Raw genomic sequence first — 14,263 nt, 5'->3', positions numbered from 1 at the left:
ACATTGTATTTGTAAGGACAGTTTTCACTGTCAGATCGAAACCACTGAATAAAAGAAGTCAGGAACTGTTTGAAATATTATAGATGATTAAAAGTTGATCTCCTAGGTTTAGTTCCAGGTCTGTGCGATATTCGGTATTCAAGTTATCCAAGCAAATTCATAGAGGTCAGTATGGAAACGCCATCTTTGTGTCCTGCGGAAGGACGCTAATGTTCGGACCGAAAATCAACGACAACAACTGCTATGAACTCTCGTTCTAGTTATAAGAAGTTAACTGCACGGCCGTCTTTTATTAGTACTAGTAAAAGTTGCTGGGAAATTAACTTTTCTAACATGCGTGGCACCCGTCTTGCAACTATTGTGATGGCGTCAGTGGTGCCAGAACTCCATTAATAAAAAAGAAAAAAAAAAGAAAAAAAAAAGAAGAAAAATCAGACATGTGTCTCAACAAGCGACACTTCAGATAGATTGGCTTGTCGATTCAACTCATTAAAAACCATGATTTTGATTAAAAATTCGCTTTCACCTTCTCTAATGTAGTCGACAACTAATTAAATAGTGTATTTGTAAAGCTCAACTAACGGTTTTCACAACTGTAAAATCCAAGCCACTGAATAAAAAAAGTCAGGAATTTGAAATGCCATAGATGATTAAAAGTTGATCTTACAGGTTGAGTTCCAGGTCTGTGTGATATTCCGTATTCAAGTTACCCAAGCAAATTCATAGAGGTCAGTATGGAAAGTCTATCTTTTTGTCCTGCGGAAGGACGCTAATGTTCGGGCCGAAAATCAACGACAACTACTGCTATGAACTCTTGTTCTAATTATAACAAGTTTAGTGTTCTGACTAGTAAAAGTTGCTGGAAAATTAGTTTTTTTAACATACATGGCACCCTTCTTGCAACTATTATCTCTCTCACGCCTGTTGTCCACGCACTATTTCACACTTTGAGAATTACAATCTACCGTAACCAAACGCTATTATCTTTGTGAGTCTCACGTATCACATGATATTATTTTTTTTGTCAGTTCTACTGGTTTTTTGTTCTGCCAATAATTTTCCATTTTCAAAGTTTTTGAGTGGAGCAAGAACTTGTGATCTCTTAGGAACACAACAGGGAAGCGCTTGTTATAGCTCTTCGATATGGACTTCTCGATCCAGGAAGTTATGAAGTTTTACGCAGTGACCATATGCCCTTATCCTATTCTATGTTTGTTCAGAAACGTCTGACCATAAAGCGTCGAAAACATGCAATTTATGGCATGCTAAAAGAAAATTCGTAAACTGGAAAACCAAAAGAGTTCTTTGAATCGTTGGGAATTTCTTTCAGAACCTTTCAGGGGTTTTAGGAATTTGTTCTTGATAAACATAGAGTACTCTCAGGGCGTTTGGATGCGTCTTTTTCTTGAAATTGTCACAGTATCTATCAGAGAGTTCAGCTATAAATTTCTTTAGTGTCGAGAACATGTTGATTTTATAGTAGACCGAAATGATTTGTGGAATTGCTTAGCATTTCGAAGCAAACATAGAACACTCTCAATAGGTTTGAATTGGAATTTCTATCGATAATCTGGGAAAATTTCAGACTTCAGGGCACTTAGTCAAGGTCGTATTATAAAAATTAATTGTAGTCAGAGAAAAGAAATCAACAGTATTAGGCTCCAATTATGGCAAAATGAAGAAAATGCATGTTGATAACAATTTCAAATGTCAAGAGCAAGTTATTCAGCTTCACTTGGCGTACAAACTGTTCTTTGTTCTTCAACGCCAATTAAGGCAACTCTGTATCAGTTGTAGCTCGTTGTAAAGAACTTGAAAATCACCTGAGCCACTTATCGCAAAAATCGATGGCGTGAAATAGAACTTTGGTCGACATTAATTGATATGGTAAGAGCGGCGATACGTTATATTGTGCTATTCGATCTGTCTGCTGTTGTTTCGAGTCGTCGCTCAGCCGTGTGGTATGTACTACAGTAGTTATTCTTTTCCAGGTCATTAGCTTATTAGCCTGAAGGACAATGCTGTTTCCGTTTTGTGTAACTGAACGATTAGAACTTATTCGACTTTGTTTGTCCATGATATAATTGTCCTAATTGTTGCGGCATTGTAGAGGTATTTTGTGGGGGAGAATATAGTAATCAACGAACTTTGCGAACTCTTCCATGTCTTACATGTTACCCTGAAAACAGACGTCTGCCATGTTGAGATAACATATTTTAAGGTCATACTGTTGTTTTGTTTTATTAATGAGGGGTGGACCATGTGGTGTGTGAGAAAACAGCGTTCCTTTTATAGTTTGATCGTGTATACAGAAATAAATGCTTTCCCTTACCTTTGGCTACTGGGAGCATTATGATATCTGGACACTGTAAGTATTATTTCAAGTGTCGTGGTCACTTATCACTTATAACGCTTTTGAGGGTCGTAATAATTCTCTTTGTCAGGTGTGTAGGTAATGAGAATAACGATACTGATCTGCTCACACCCAGCGCGAGTTCACGAGGATAGCCAAATGCTTCTTGAATGGAATGTTCTATGTTTTATCGGATTAATGTTGTGTGTTTCTTTGCTCAAAGATAAACAGATGAGAGTTAAATACAACAATGAAGAACCTTTGCTGTCGTTTATTCCTGCCTGCGGTGCATCTGAGCGAGATCATTTTGAACCCAGAAGGAAATGTAAAAACCAAAGCTATGCGCTGGAATGCTTGTAGCACAGGATCTTCATGTGAAGACGTCTAGTGGTATGTGAACTTTTGCTCTGCACGTACAAGTTTTGTTTAACAAATTGACGTTATTTTCTACGCGTCTATCCTGTTATTGAACATGAATTTCGTCATGATATTGTCAAAGTAGCTGTGGCCGCTACACGAGGCGATGGCCGTCTTATCCGTAGACTACTTTGACGATGTTGTGAAGAAGTTCATTGTTAATAACAGGACAGACGCATGAAAAACTGACGTCAATTTGTTTTGAGCACCTCAATTAATATTTATATAATATCTCAAATTATTCTCGCATTTTAATTGGTTCACGCCTATGATCTATTAGAGGACAGACGCATAGATGACGCCAATAAAACACTTTCAGATATTGTTTTAAACAACAAAACGTCTTTACCCTAAAATGGAAGGTGTCTTTAGAGTAAAACTGTACTGGTTACCATTGAATTCAACTTTGATAAGACTTTGCTTGGGTCTAGCACGAATTTGAAACTAATCTTCCTATGCCGTGATTGATCTTCCATGTCAGTTTGTTCGAGTCATTCAAGCGAATTTGACATATTTGTCAATCACCTTTACAACGCCGCACGATTCAGGAGCGTCGTTCGTTAGGTCTCCTGGCAAACCCAAGACACTGTGACTGTTTATATCTGACCTTATTTGTCGCCTGATATATCGCCGGAAGAATTATATAGCTAAATGTAAGATTTTGAATGCACGCTAGCGATACATGCGCTCTATTTTCTTGCACAGGATCTTTTTTGCGTAGCCTATGAGGTAAGTGTTCCCGCACATAATACGAACTTTCTCTGTATCTAGGGGCTGGACGAGGTAACGTCGTCCCCTGTCTTGTTAGAAAAAAGGACCAGACGCTATGGCAAAATCGTATTGCACGTGCAAAATAAGGCAGACATAGACATGGGTCTCCACAAGCCACGCTTTGTGTAGATTGGCGTGTCAATTCAACTCATTGTTCTTTTCCTTATGTATCCTTGAGCAAGGATAGCTTACTTCATGTGCAAAATTAACGCGCACAAGCGATGCATGCACTATTTTCCCAAACACGTACTTGCTTCAAATGACTGTACAAGCTACCTGCTGGTTTTTTTTTACTGTGATTTCTCAGGGACATAACAGAGGAGCTCTTTCTAGCTCATAAATATGGACTGCTCGATAAGGGGGCTATGAAGTTCAAAGTAGTGACCATATGCCCGTCAAGTAGCTGGGAAGAATTTCTAACAGAACTTCTCAGGTGTTTGAGGAATTCATTCCGTGGCAATTATGTAACAACTTCTGACTACCGGGTGTATAGCACATTTGAACCTAACCGAAATAGACTTGGCGAAATGATAGCATGCCCAGCTCAAAAGATTCGTCTATTATCGCTACATATTAAAGTAATTCTAGAAATGAACTGACGTTTCTTAATAAACGTAGAGTGCTCTCAGGACGTTTGAATGTGTCTTTTTCTCTAAATTGTCATAGTCTCTATCTGAGAGTCCAGCAACGAATTTCTTAAGTGTCGAGAACATGGTGATTTTATATTAGACCGAATTGATTTGTGGAATTGCTTAGCATTTCCAAGCAAACAGAGAATAGTCTCCAAAAATTTGAATAACACTTTCTCTCGAAAATCTGTGAAAATTTCACACTTCAGGGCATTTATTCAAGAATGTTTTAACAACAACAATCAACTCTAGGTAGATAAGAAAATTAATAGCGTCAGGCACAAATTTTAAAAATAAATAGGAAACATGTTAACAACAATTTCAAAGTTACTCACCTTCTCTTGTCGTGCAAAATGTTCTTTGTCCCTCAACGGCAAAGAAGGTAATTCAGTATCCGTTGCGAAGAGCTTGAAAACCACTTAAGACACTTATGGCTATCGATAAAGTTAAATTGAACTTTGATAAACATTAATTTGTATGGTAATAGCGGCCTTACGTAATATTGTGCTATTCTGTCAGCTGTTGTTTCTAGTCGCTCAGTCATGTTCTGTGCACTACAATAGACATTCTTTTCAGTCATTAGTTTAAGAGCCTGAAGGACAATGCGGTTTCCGTTTTGTGTAACTGAGCGATCACAAATTATACAGCTATTTTTTTTTTTTGGCTTTGTTAGTCCATTTTATAATAGTTCTACATTGCTGTGGCACAAGAGGGGTTTTTCTGGGGCAGAAAACTAATAAACAAATTCGTCTTTCGTGCCGGTAGCTTGAAAACAGTAGTTTGCCATACTGACATAACGTCTCGCAAGGTTAGAGTCTTATTTGTTCTATTGAGAGCGGTAGATAATGTGGTGTGCGGGAAAAGTCATTATATGGCTATAATTGGGTTTTGGTTTTCAGCGTTGGCGGATATTTTTATAGTGGATGAATAAATGAACGTGTGTAGGTGCTGAGAATAACGATACAGATCTGCTCACACCCAGCGCGAGTTCATGAGGATAGCCAAATGCTTCTTGAATTGAATGTTCTTGTTTTATCGGCTCTCAGGACAATTAATAATAAAGTGTGCTTTTTGCTGAAAGATAAAAATAAAATGAGATCTAAATTAAAACATTGAAGAGCCTTTGCTGTCTTCTAGCCCTGTTCACGGTGCATCTGAGCGAGATCAGCAAGCTTAGCCTTTAGATACAACTTACAAAGCAATCTGTTTGTTCATGAACTGAATTCTCCCAAGTATTTTTAACTGAGTGCCCGAAGGTCCAGCAACATTCTACCAAATTGATCGTGCACACAGACCAGCTGCTTTGATCCAAGATCAACCTCGTGCTCTTTTCACTGACTTTTTAATCATTTTCAACAAAGATCCCAGCCTGCCAGCGCAAAATAATAGTAATAATAATAATAATAATAATAATAATAATAATAAAAGGATAAGGGAATGGGAAGAAAACAAACAACTACCCCTCGACCTAGTTCTCCTCACCAGGTGTGCTGTTATCTAGGCGCAGTTTGTCTAACGTCAGTCCAAAACAGTAAAGGATGATTCTAAAGTCAGTACTAGTTTTAGCGAGTTACACCCCACAAACACAATGGGTATTGGAGATCACAAACGTCAAAATTCAAAATGATTTTTTAACGATTAATATACTCGGCGACATTTTGTCCAAGAAACATCAACTAATTGATGAACTATTACGTTCCAAAATCTTTTTTTCACACCCTAAGGAAGACGACCAGCATCCTCGTTACTTCGGTCCGGGTGGCTCTGGGGACAAGAGGGAGTATTCTGGCGAGTCTCTCATGAAGCATGCAAACGTAACTAAACCGATATTCAGTGGTGTCGATCAGGCCCCTCCCACTTCCCGTCTGCACTACACCTGGTACTATAGCCCTTTTCGCGGTTACCTTTGCTCATTTGCATTACAATAAAATCTAGCATGTGTGTGAGGCAATTTCGGGCTATTTTGTAGTTTTAGGCCAAAATTGCTTCGCATCCACGTTGGATTACATTGTAATGCAAATGAGAAAAATTAACCGTGAAAAGGGCTATTAACGACCAAACAGGACGTGGTAAATGTCCAAGTGAAACTCGGAGGCCAATCAAGCCCTTTGAACCCAGAAGGAAACGTAAAACATAAACCATGTGCTCGAATGCTTGGAACACAGGTTCTTCGTGTGAAGACGTCTAGTGACTGAGTTATGGTATGTGAACTTTTACCCTGCAGATACAAGTTTTGCTTAACAAATTGACGTCAGTTTTTATCCGTCTGTCTTATTATTGATTATGAAGATGGTTATAGCATTGTCAAAGTAGCTGTGGACCCACGGGGCGATAGCCATAAGCCGACGGTGAATCCGGAGACTACTTTAACAATGTTATGAAGAAATTCGTTGTCAATAACAGAGCGGACGCATGAAAAACTGACGTCATTTTTTTTTTTTTTACAAACTACAATGAACACATCAATTAATATTTATATAGTAATTCAAAATTATTCTCTCATTTTGATTGGTTTTCACCTATGATCTATTAGAGGACAGAACAGACATATATATGGCGTCAATATAACAAACTCTTTCCCTCTGTTTTTTAAAATGGAGGAAAGTTGTCAGAATTTAGATAATATTTAACTTTACTGGGCGAAAGATAAGGTACAAAAAAAGTCTTGTCGAGGCTGTAAACAGGTACGAGAAGCGGGAAAAAGAAAGAAAAAGCCGTTTCATTTTTTTAGAGAGTGACTCGAGCAGTGTCAGTTGGCAGTTGAACGAGACTAAGCCAAACGCAAAATTGGTCTTGAAATTAAGCTTCCTTCAACGTAAAGGAACTTCGCGGAAACGAAAGTATCGAGCGATACGAACACTCGTGAATTAAGGACTTTCGTATTTTAAACAGGAGTGTCGAGTGTTTCCCTCGTTGATCTAGACGAAGAACCGATGAACTTTACGGCTTTTACAGTTTGGACGCCAAGTGAATATGGAGCTCGAGACACTTCACAGCTTGTCACCACGTGCAATATCTCCGCTGACCGGCATCGTGGACCTTCAAGAAACTCATGTGGACGCGGCTGTGGACGCGAGAAACGGATTCCTACAGAGAAGAGTAGGCAATTTGAGATTCAAAGGTTGAAAGAAGATCGAAAAACTGCACTTGCTAACTTAACTAAACAGATTAACGTAATGTTGCCCTTGCTGGCGGATTTTGAGAACGAAAAACAAGTGCATATTGAGGTTGTTCAGTTAGATCAACTGTTTTTGAAAATGCAAGAAGCACATGATATGTATCTCAATGTTTTGGATGACGATAATGAAATTGAATTAACTCATCAATGGTATGACACTCGTGATAATGATGTTTCGACCAAAGCAAAGAATTATTGACTTTCTGCACGAAGTAAAGAAGTTTCGCAGCTGTTTACGTGACACGAGCTCAGTGAAATCTTAAGCATGTCGCCACTCAAAGGGCTCTCTTTTCTAATCATTGCCTGCTAAAATAAAGTTAATTGAGGCGAAGGCTAAGGCTGCAGAAGCAGAAGCAAGCGCTAAGAATGGCTGATGAAGGGCTTAAACTTCGACAAAAAATTGGAAAAGCAAAGGCAGAAGAAGAGATTTATGAGCAGTTTGATGAACAGGGCATTGGCGGCGTGAGTGATTTTTTGGAAGATGTTAAGGCTAAACCTACCTACACTCCCTTGTACCGATTGAGAGACGCATTTCACAAATGGATTGAGTGCCATTCCATTGGTACCAATGGACGGGTAGAATGCACCCCTAATTAGCCTGAAGCCATTGGAAATATTATAAGTCCCCATAATGAGACGCATTTCACCAATGGAATACCAATGGACTGAATGCAATACCATTGGTACCAATCATACCATTGGTACCAATGGACGAGTAGAATGCACCCCTACTAAGCCTTTGGAAATATTCTAAGTCCCCTTAATGAGATGCATCTCACCAGTGGATCGAGTGCCATTCCATTGGTACAAGGACAAGTAGAACAGCTTGAAGCCATTTGAAGTCATAATGAGATGCATTTTACCAATGGAATACCAATGAATTGAGTCCCATTGATAGCTATCGTACGATTGGTGCCAATGGACGAGTAGAATGCACCCCTACTCCTCCAGCCCGAAGCCATCGGAAGACCCGGCCATAATGAGATGCATTTCACCAGTGGAACACAACTGGATTGAGTACCATTCCACTGCACTCTGTTGTGCATTGGACGACCCTCACAGTTGGCGCCTGCGTCTGTTTAGACCGCTTCTTTTTAACCAAGTCAACGATGGCGGAAGGTTCGGGACATTATTTCACAAGTGTGGAGAAGATGGCTCAGAGAACGTGTTCCTGTCCTTAGCAGCCGGCCGAAGTGGATCTCAGAAAACGGAGATCGAAAAGTTGACGATGTAGTTCTAGTGATTCAGCCCGATTCTCCAAGAGGACGTTGTCGTTAGGGGAGCGAGTTACTGAAGTGTATCTTGGACGTGATGGCCACACCCGTCTAGCTGAAGACTGTCGTGAGACCAATTGCCAAACTGATTCCGCTTAAGATAAATTGTTAGTCAGTTATTTAGAAAAAAATACTAGAACCCTCAGCGTGGGGAGGAGGAAAATGTTAAGAAGACAATTCCGAAATGGCGTAACGCGCGAAGAGTGCGCGTGCACAGAAATATTTTGAATTTAAGGACGATGTCTACTGTATACAAAGATTTCTGCGCCAGATTAGGATCGCGCGGAAAAAGTGGGTCTTTGCGAGGGCTATTGGAATCCACAAAGAAAAATGCTGGTAGCCACGCATTTTTTCGAGATAATTAGCCTTGAATCTCAATTAAATGCTGACATCAGCATTTTTCTGAATAAAGAAGGAAACGATATTTCTTCACAGGTTTCCTTGGAAGTGGCCTTTACATACAGAAAAGCAAACACATTGAAAAAGATCTTTAAGCTACATGGCAAATGGTAACATTAGGACCATTTTTGGTATGTTTTTGATAACCAAATCGTTGCAACAGCGCTTTTAGCGTCTCTGAAAGCTTACTCTGGTACAGCTAAAAAAAATACTCTAAATGCATTTTGCTCACAACCAGAAACTAATCACGTGCTGAATAGGCTTGCCACTTCCATTTCATAACATAAAATGTAGGGGTAACCACGCGTTTTTTTTTTTTTTTAAGATTTCAGATTTTCAGATTTCAGATTTCAGATTTTTTATTAATTGACACTATTTACAGACATATTTCACTATCGCACACTATTACAAAAAATTCATTAATTAAAATAAGAAAATATAATAATAATAAAACCAAAACAAAATGTGCTCAGTGACCAAAGAAGCATATGCTATCGTGTTGGTCACTGACACGTTCAAAAATAAAAGACAAGACACATCAATTAATAGAAACAATGCAATAAAGGAAGTAAAATGTGAATAACAAAAGTATTCGAAATAAACAAGTTAAATGAATAAATCATAATGCTGAAGAGTAATATTGAGTATTTAAAAGGTATAGTTTATATTGCTTATAAAAGGAAGTGTAAGGCAGTTTTTTAAATTCTGTTGGAATAATTTCCCAAAGTTTTGATGTAACAAAAGAGAAAGTAGAGGATCCATAGTTATTATTTACTTTTGGCCTATGAAAATTCAAATTCGCAGCAAATCTTGTATTGTAGGTATGGACTTCAGATGCCTGAGTAAGGGTTCTATGGAATATGGTTGGAATGTTTGTTGAGTCATTTAAAATTTTATGAGTAAATAGAGCCACTTTTAATTTGTACACATTTTCAAATTTGAGAATTCCTAAAAGATTGTAATATGGTGAAGCATTTTCCCTGCTATAAGCAAAGAATATGCTTCGGACACATTTATTCTGCTTAGTTATGATTTTACGTAAATTAGTTTTACATGCACTACCCCAACTTATGATAGCATAGGATAAGTAAGGATATATGAAAGAATAATACCATTGTTTCAATGTATGACGATCAACAAAATATCTTAATTTATTAATAATTGCTATATTTTTTGTAATTTATTATTAATGTGCTGGATCTGCGGTCCCCATTGTAAATTTTGATCCATATAAGGACCTAAATACTTAATTTGACTTTTATGTGCAATGTTAGGAATATGTATATACGGTCTTAGTCTTGTAGATGAAATTATCTTGTAATTAGTCTTGGTAAGATTTATAGATAGTTTGTTGATGATACAATATTTAAAAACTAATTTCAATTCCTCATTCATGACATACTCAAGCTGATGCAGATTATCACTTGCATAAAACATATTTGTATCATCAGCAAATATACGGAAGGATAGTTTTTTTTGAGCAGTTAGGTAAGTCATTAATATAAAGCAGGAATAGAAGAGGACCCAAAGTTGATCCCTGTGGTATTCCACAAGTAATGGTTTCAGGACTAGATTGGATGCTACCAATCTTAACAAACTGAGTGCGATTATGTAGATAGTTTTCAAACCAGTTAAGGGTTATTCCTCGTATGCCATAGTTGTAGAGTTTAGATAAAAGAATATTATGGTTCACAGTATCAAATGCTTTAGAAAAATCTAAAAAAACACCACAGGTAACCAGCTTTTTATCCATTGCCTGTTTGAGGGTGTCAGTGATCTCAAAAATGGCTTGCTCAGTTGAGTGCCCTTTCCTAAAACCAAACTGATATCTATATAGAATGTTGTGTTTTCCCAGAAAATCATATAGTTGATTATAAATTAATTTTTCAAGTACCTTACTGAAAGGTGAAAGAGTTGAAATGGGCCTATAGTTTCCTGGGTCAGTAACATCACCACTTTTGTAAACCGGAGTAACTCGAGAGACTTTCAAAATATTTGGTACAACACCAGTTTGTATTGATTGATTATAGATTTGAGTAAAAGGTACTGATAAGAGTTCAGCTGCTATTTTCATTAAATTATTAGGTATATCAATTGATGATTTGTTCTTATCTAATGTCTTAAACAAGTTTGAAACCTGGGTTTCTGTAACAGTGGACATAACAAAACTATTAGCTGGAGATGACGGGATATATTGTGTAGGGTTTTCAAAGCTATCTTCAATTCTGCTGGCCAAGCTTGGGCCAACATTGACAAAATGTTTATTAAGCTGATCAGCAATATCTTCATTACTAGTGAAAGTCTTGTTGTTCCTTACTATTCTTTGAGGTGAGGTCTGTCCCTTTGTCTTCCTTTTAATATTTTCCATGTAGCCTTTAAGTTATTTTTACACAAGTCAATTTTTTTTACAAAAATAGGCTTTGTTATTAATGTTTTTGAGATGGTTTAATCTATTTGAGTATTTTTTAAATTCACAAATTTTGACTGGGTCATTGGATAGATAATGGGTTTTGTACATAGCATGTTTAGTTTTAATGGATTTGAGCATTCCCTTTGAGATCCAAGGTTTTCTTAATTGCTTTTGTTTATTTCTAGACACTTGTTTTAGGGGTGCATGCTTATTGACAATTAATTTGAGTGTATTAATAGTTCTAGCTGTTGTTTCATGCAAATTATTACATTTACCAGAGATGAAATTCCGATCCACAGCACTGATGTCTTGAAGATATGATTCAGGGTTGAAGTTACTGTAGTCTCTGAAGTAAAGTTGCCCATTTTGTTTTCTAAGTGATGTTTCGACTGTGCAGAAAATTGGTAAATGATCTGAGATATCAACGGCTATAACCCCTGAGATCAACCTATTAACTGTATTTGTATAAATATGATCAATTAAGGTTGCAGTATGACTGGTGATTCTAGTGGGTTTTGTTATCACTGGTAATAGATTGTGGGAATAAATCATGTCAAGGTATCTACCTGTTTGCAGGTGTGTGTGATGTTTTAAGAGCCAGTTCCTGTAAATACCGAGAATGAGATGACAGTCGCGAAATTTTCGATTTCTTCATATTTTCCCCAAATAACCTCTATAGTGAGTAGTTTTCGAAAATACCATTCAAAGGTCCTGAAGCGCTTTAGTTTATTCGAAATTGAAGAAAGTTTGAAAATCGCCATTTTAGCTGCCTGACGGCGCCGAAAATGGCCGAAAATTGTGCATTTTCTTTTCGCTCGTACAGATCAACGCGATGATATCTATCAATATACGTCGGGTAGCTCATAGTGGATGTCTTACTGTTTCTAAATCATTAATTTGATTAGCAAAAGCTCCAAGTTTAATAATATTTCAGGCCGCTAAAAGTACCTTCATCGAAGCTCGTGAGCGAAATGGCTAATTTTAGCTAATTTCAATACCATCAAAAGCCCACTGGTACATTGAATTTGAAGTCGAAACTAAAATTTTCTGAAAGCCCATACTCTATATTATAATGTGTGAAAGTCTCTTCCGCGGCCTGAAAAAACTAATCCGTCGAGAGACATAAACGTGTAGTACATTTTTGCAAATTCGTCATTCGCGAAACCAACATGGAACTTGGCCGGCTACCTTCATCAAGAACAAAAATAAGCGAATGGAAACCTTTTTCGTCAGTAAGAATACTTGTAATTTGTGTTTTTTTTTTCTTTTAGATTAACCACATGATTAACGTTTGCAAACATTTGCAGTTAAATAAAAATAGACGCTGCTTTTGGTACATTGTAATGTTATGCAAATTTATTTCGATCACCGGCACGCGCATATCGCCCGAAACTGATTTTCCTTCCGCCTACTGCATGTTTCTTTTTGAAGGTTACAACTGTAGCACACATTATTCGTTCAATATCGGCACTTTTGATTTATTTGGAACACCCATGGCTACAGCCGAACTTGTCTTTAAGTAAAAATAAACATTTTGAAACGTGAAGTTTGAGTAAACAATCGATTACAGTTGCATCCATCATGTTTGGTGTAAATATTCGAACACAACCATTTCATGTAAACAGGTACACTTTACTTTAAATACAACCGTCTCATCGCAGCATTTCTTGAAATCCTGGTCTGAGACCAGGTAATGCCGATAACAAAGCGCAAGCAGTTGACGAAACTTCATGATCAATTGTCGAAACGTTGTACTTGTGGAATAAGCAAGATGATTCAACCTTTGTATTTCTTACCCGTGTGCTTGCAATTCTTATGGATACAATTGCCCCTGTCTGTTACCACTAGATTTATAAATGAATCGTTCGTTTCTTTGGCTAATATGGTACATACCTCTGAATAAAACACATACTGTGACATCATTTTTCTTGGAGTGTTCCAACAGTCGTCCGCGGCCATTTATAAAGCGTAAGCAGCAAGACAGAAAAACCATAAAGGCTTCTTCGTCAATAATAATAATAATAATAATAATAAAGTATTTATATAGCGCCAATCCACTATTTGTCCATGGCGCTTTACATTAAATAAAAAAAATATATTTAAAAAGCTAGAAAAGGGGAGGAGAAAATAATAATAATAAAAAAAATAATCTAAAAATTAAAAGAGTTAAAAAGCTTATTTAAAAAGATATGTTAATCGCACTACGCTGTCCAGATTTCTTTCTTACAAATTTTCCAGACTTTGCTCTCTTTTAAAATTCCAAGACTTCGCCGTTCTGTTGGCCAGTCCGAATAATATTCATGGTGTTAGTTGAGTAAGTTCTTGACTTTGTTTCGCGGTCCCAGTTCAGACCATCCGGCAAATGTGGATTGCGTGACAAACGGCCACTTGCAAAGTGTCCAAAGTGGGTGAAGATGACGGCCAGCGAAACTGTTTACGCGTGCAAGTAACGCGGTTCGCACTGTCAGCCTAAATAAACATTTTTGGACGAAATAGAAGGATGTAGGGGGAAGGGGGTGTTGTTTAATTCTGCAAGAGGACAGAACTGGACGACCTGACAGCCGTCCGCAGGTCCTTCTATCACGGCATGTCTACGTAGATTAATGGAAAGTATTACCTTGTTCACAAAAGTTGTGCAAACACCTTTCCTCTTTACCTTTAAAATACGTGTTTGTCGTTCTTACTTTTTGAATAGAAATGCACCGGTGATAGGGCTGGAATACAAAAAGGACAAAGGAGGCCTAGAGGGCATCAGATTTTAGATACGCGGTGTGAGTCTACATACATATTCACCCCTGTTGCCTTCTGTTAAACTATATAGACAATAATAAG

The sequence above is a fragment of the Orbicella franksi genome, chromosome 7 (genome assembly GCF_964199315.1).
Source record: "Orbicella franksi chromosome 7, jaOrbFran1.1, whole genome shotgun sequence".
NCBI classification, from domain to species: Eukaryota; Metazoa; Cnidaria; class Anthozoa; order Scleractinia; family Merulinidae; genus Orbicella; species Orbicella franksi.
The sequence above is the reverse complement of the archived record's forward strand: the minus strand, read 5'-3'. Positions refer to the sequence as shown.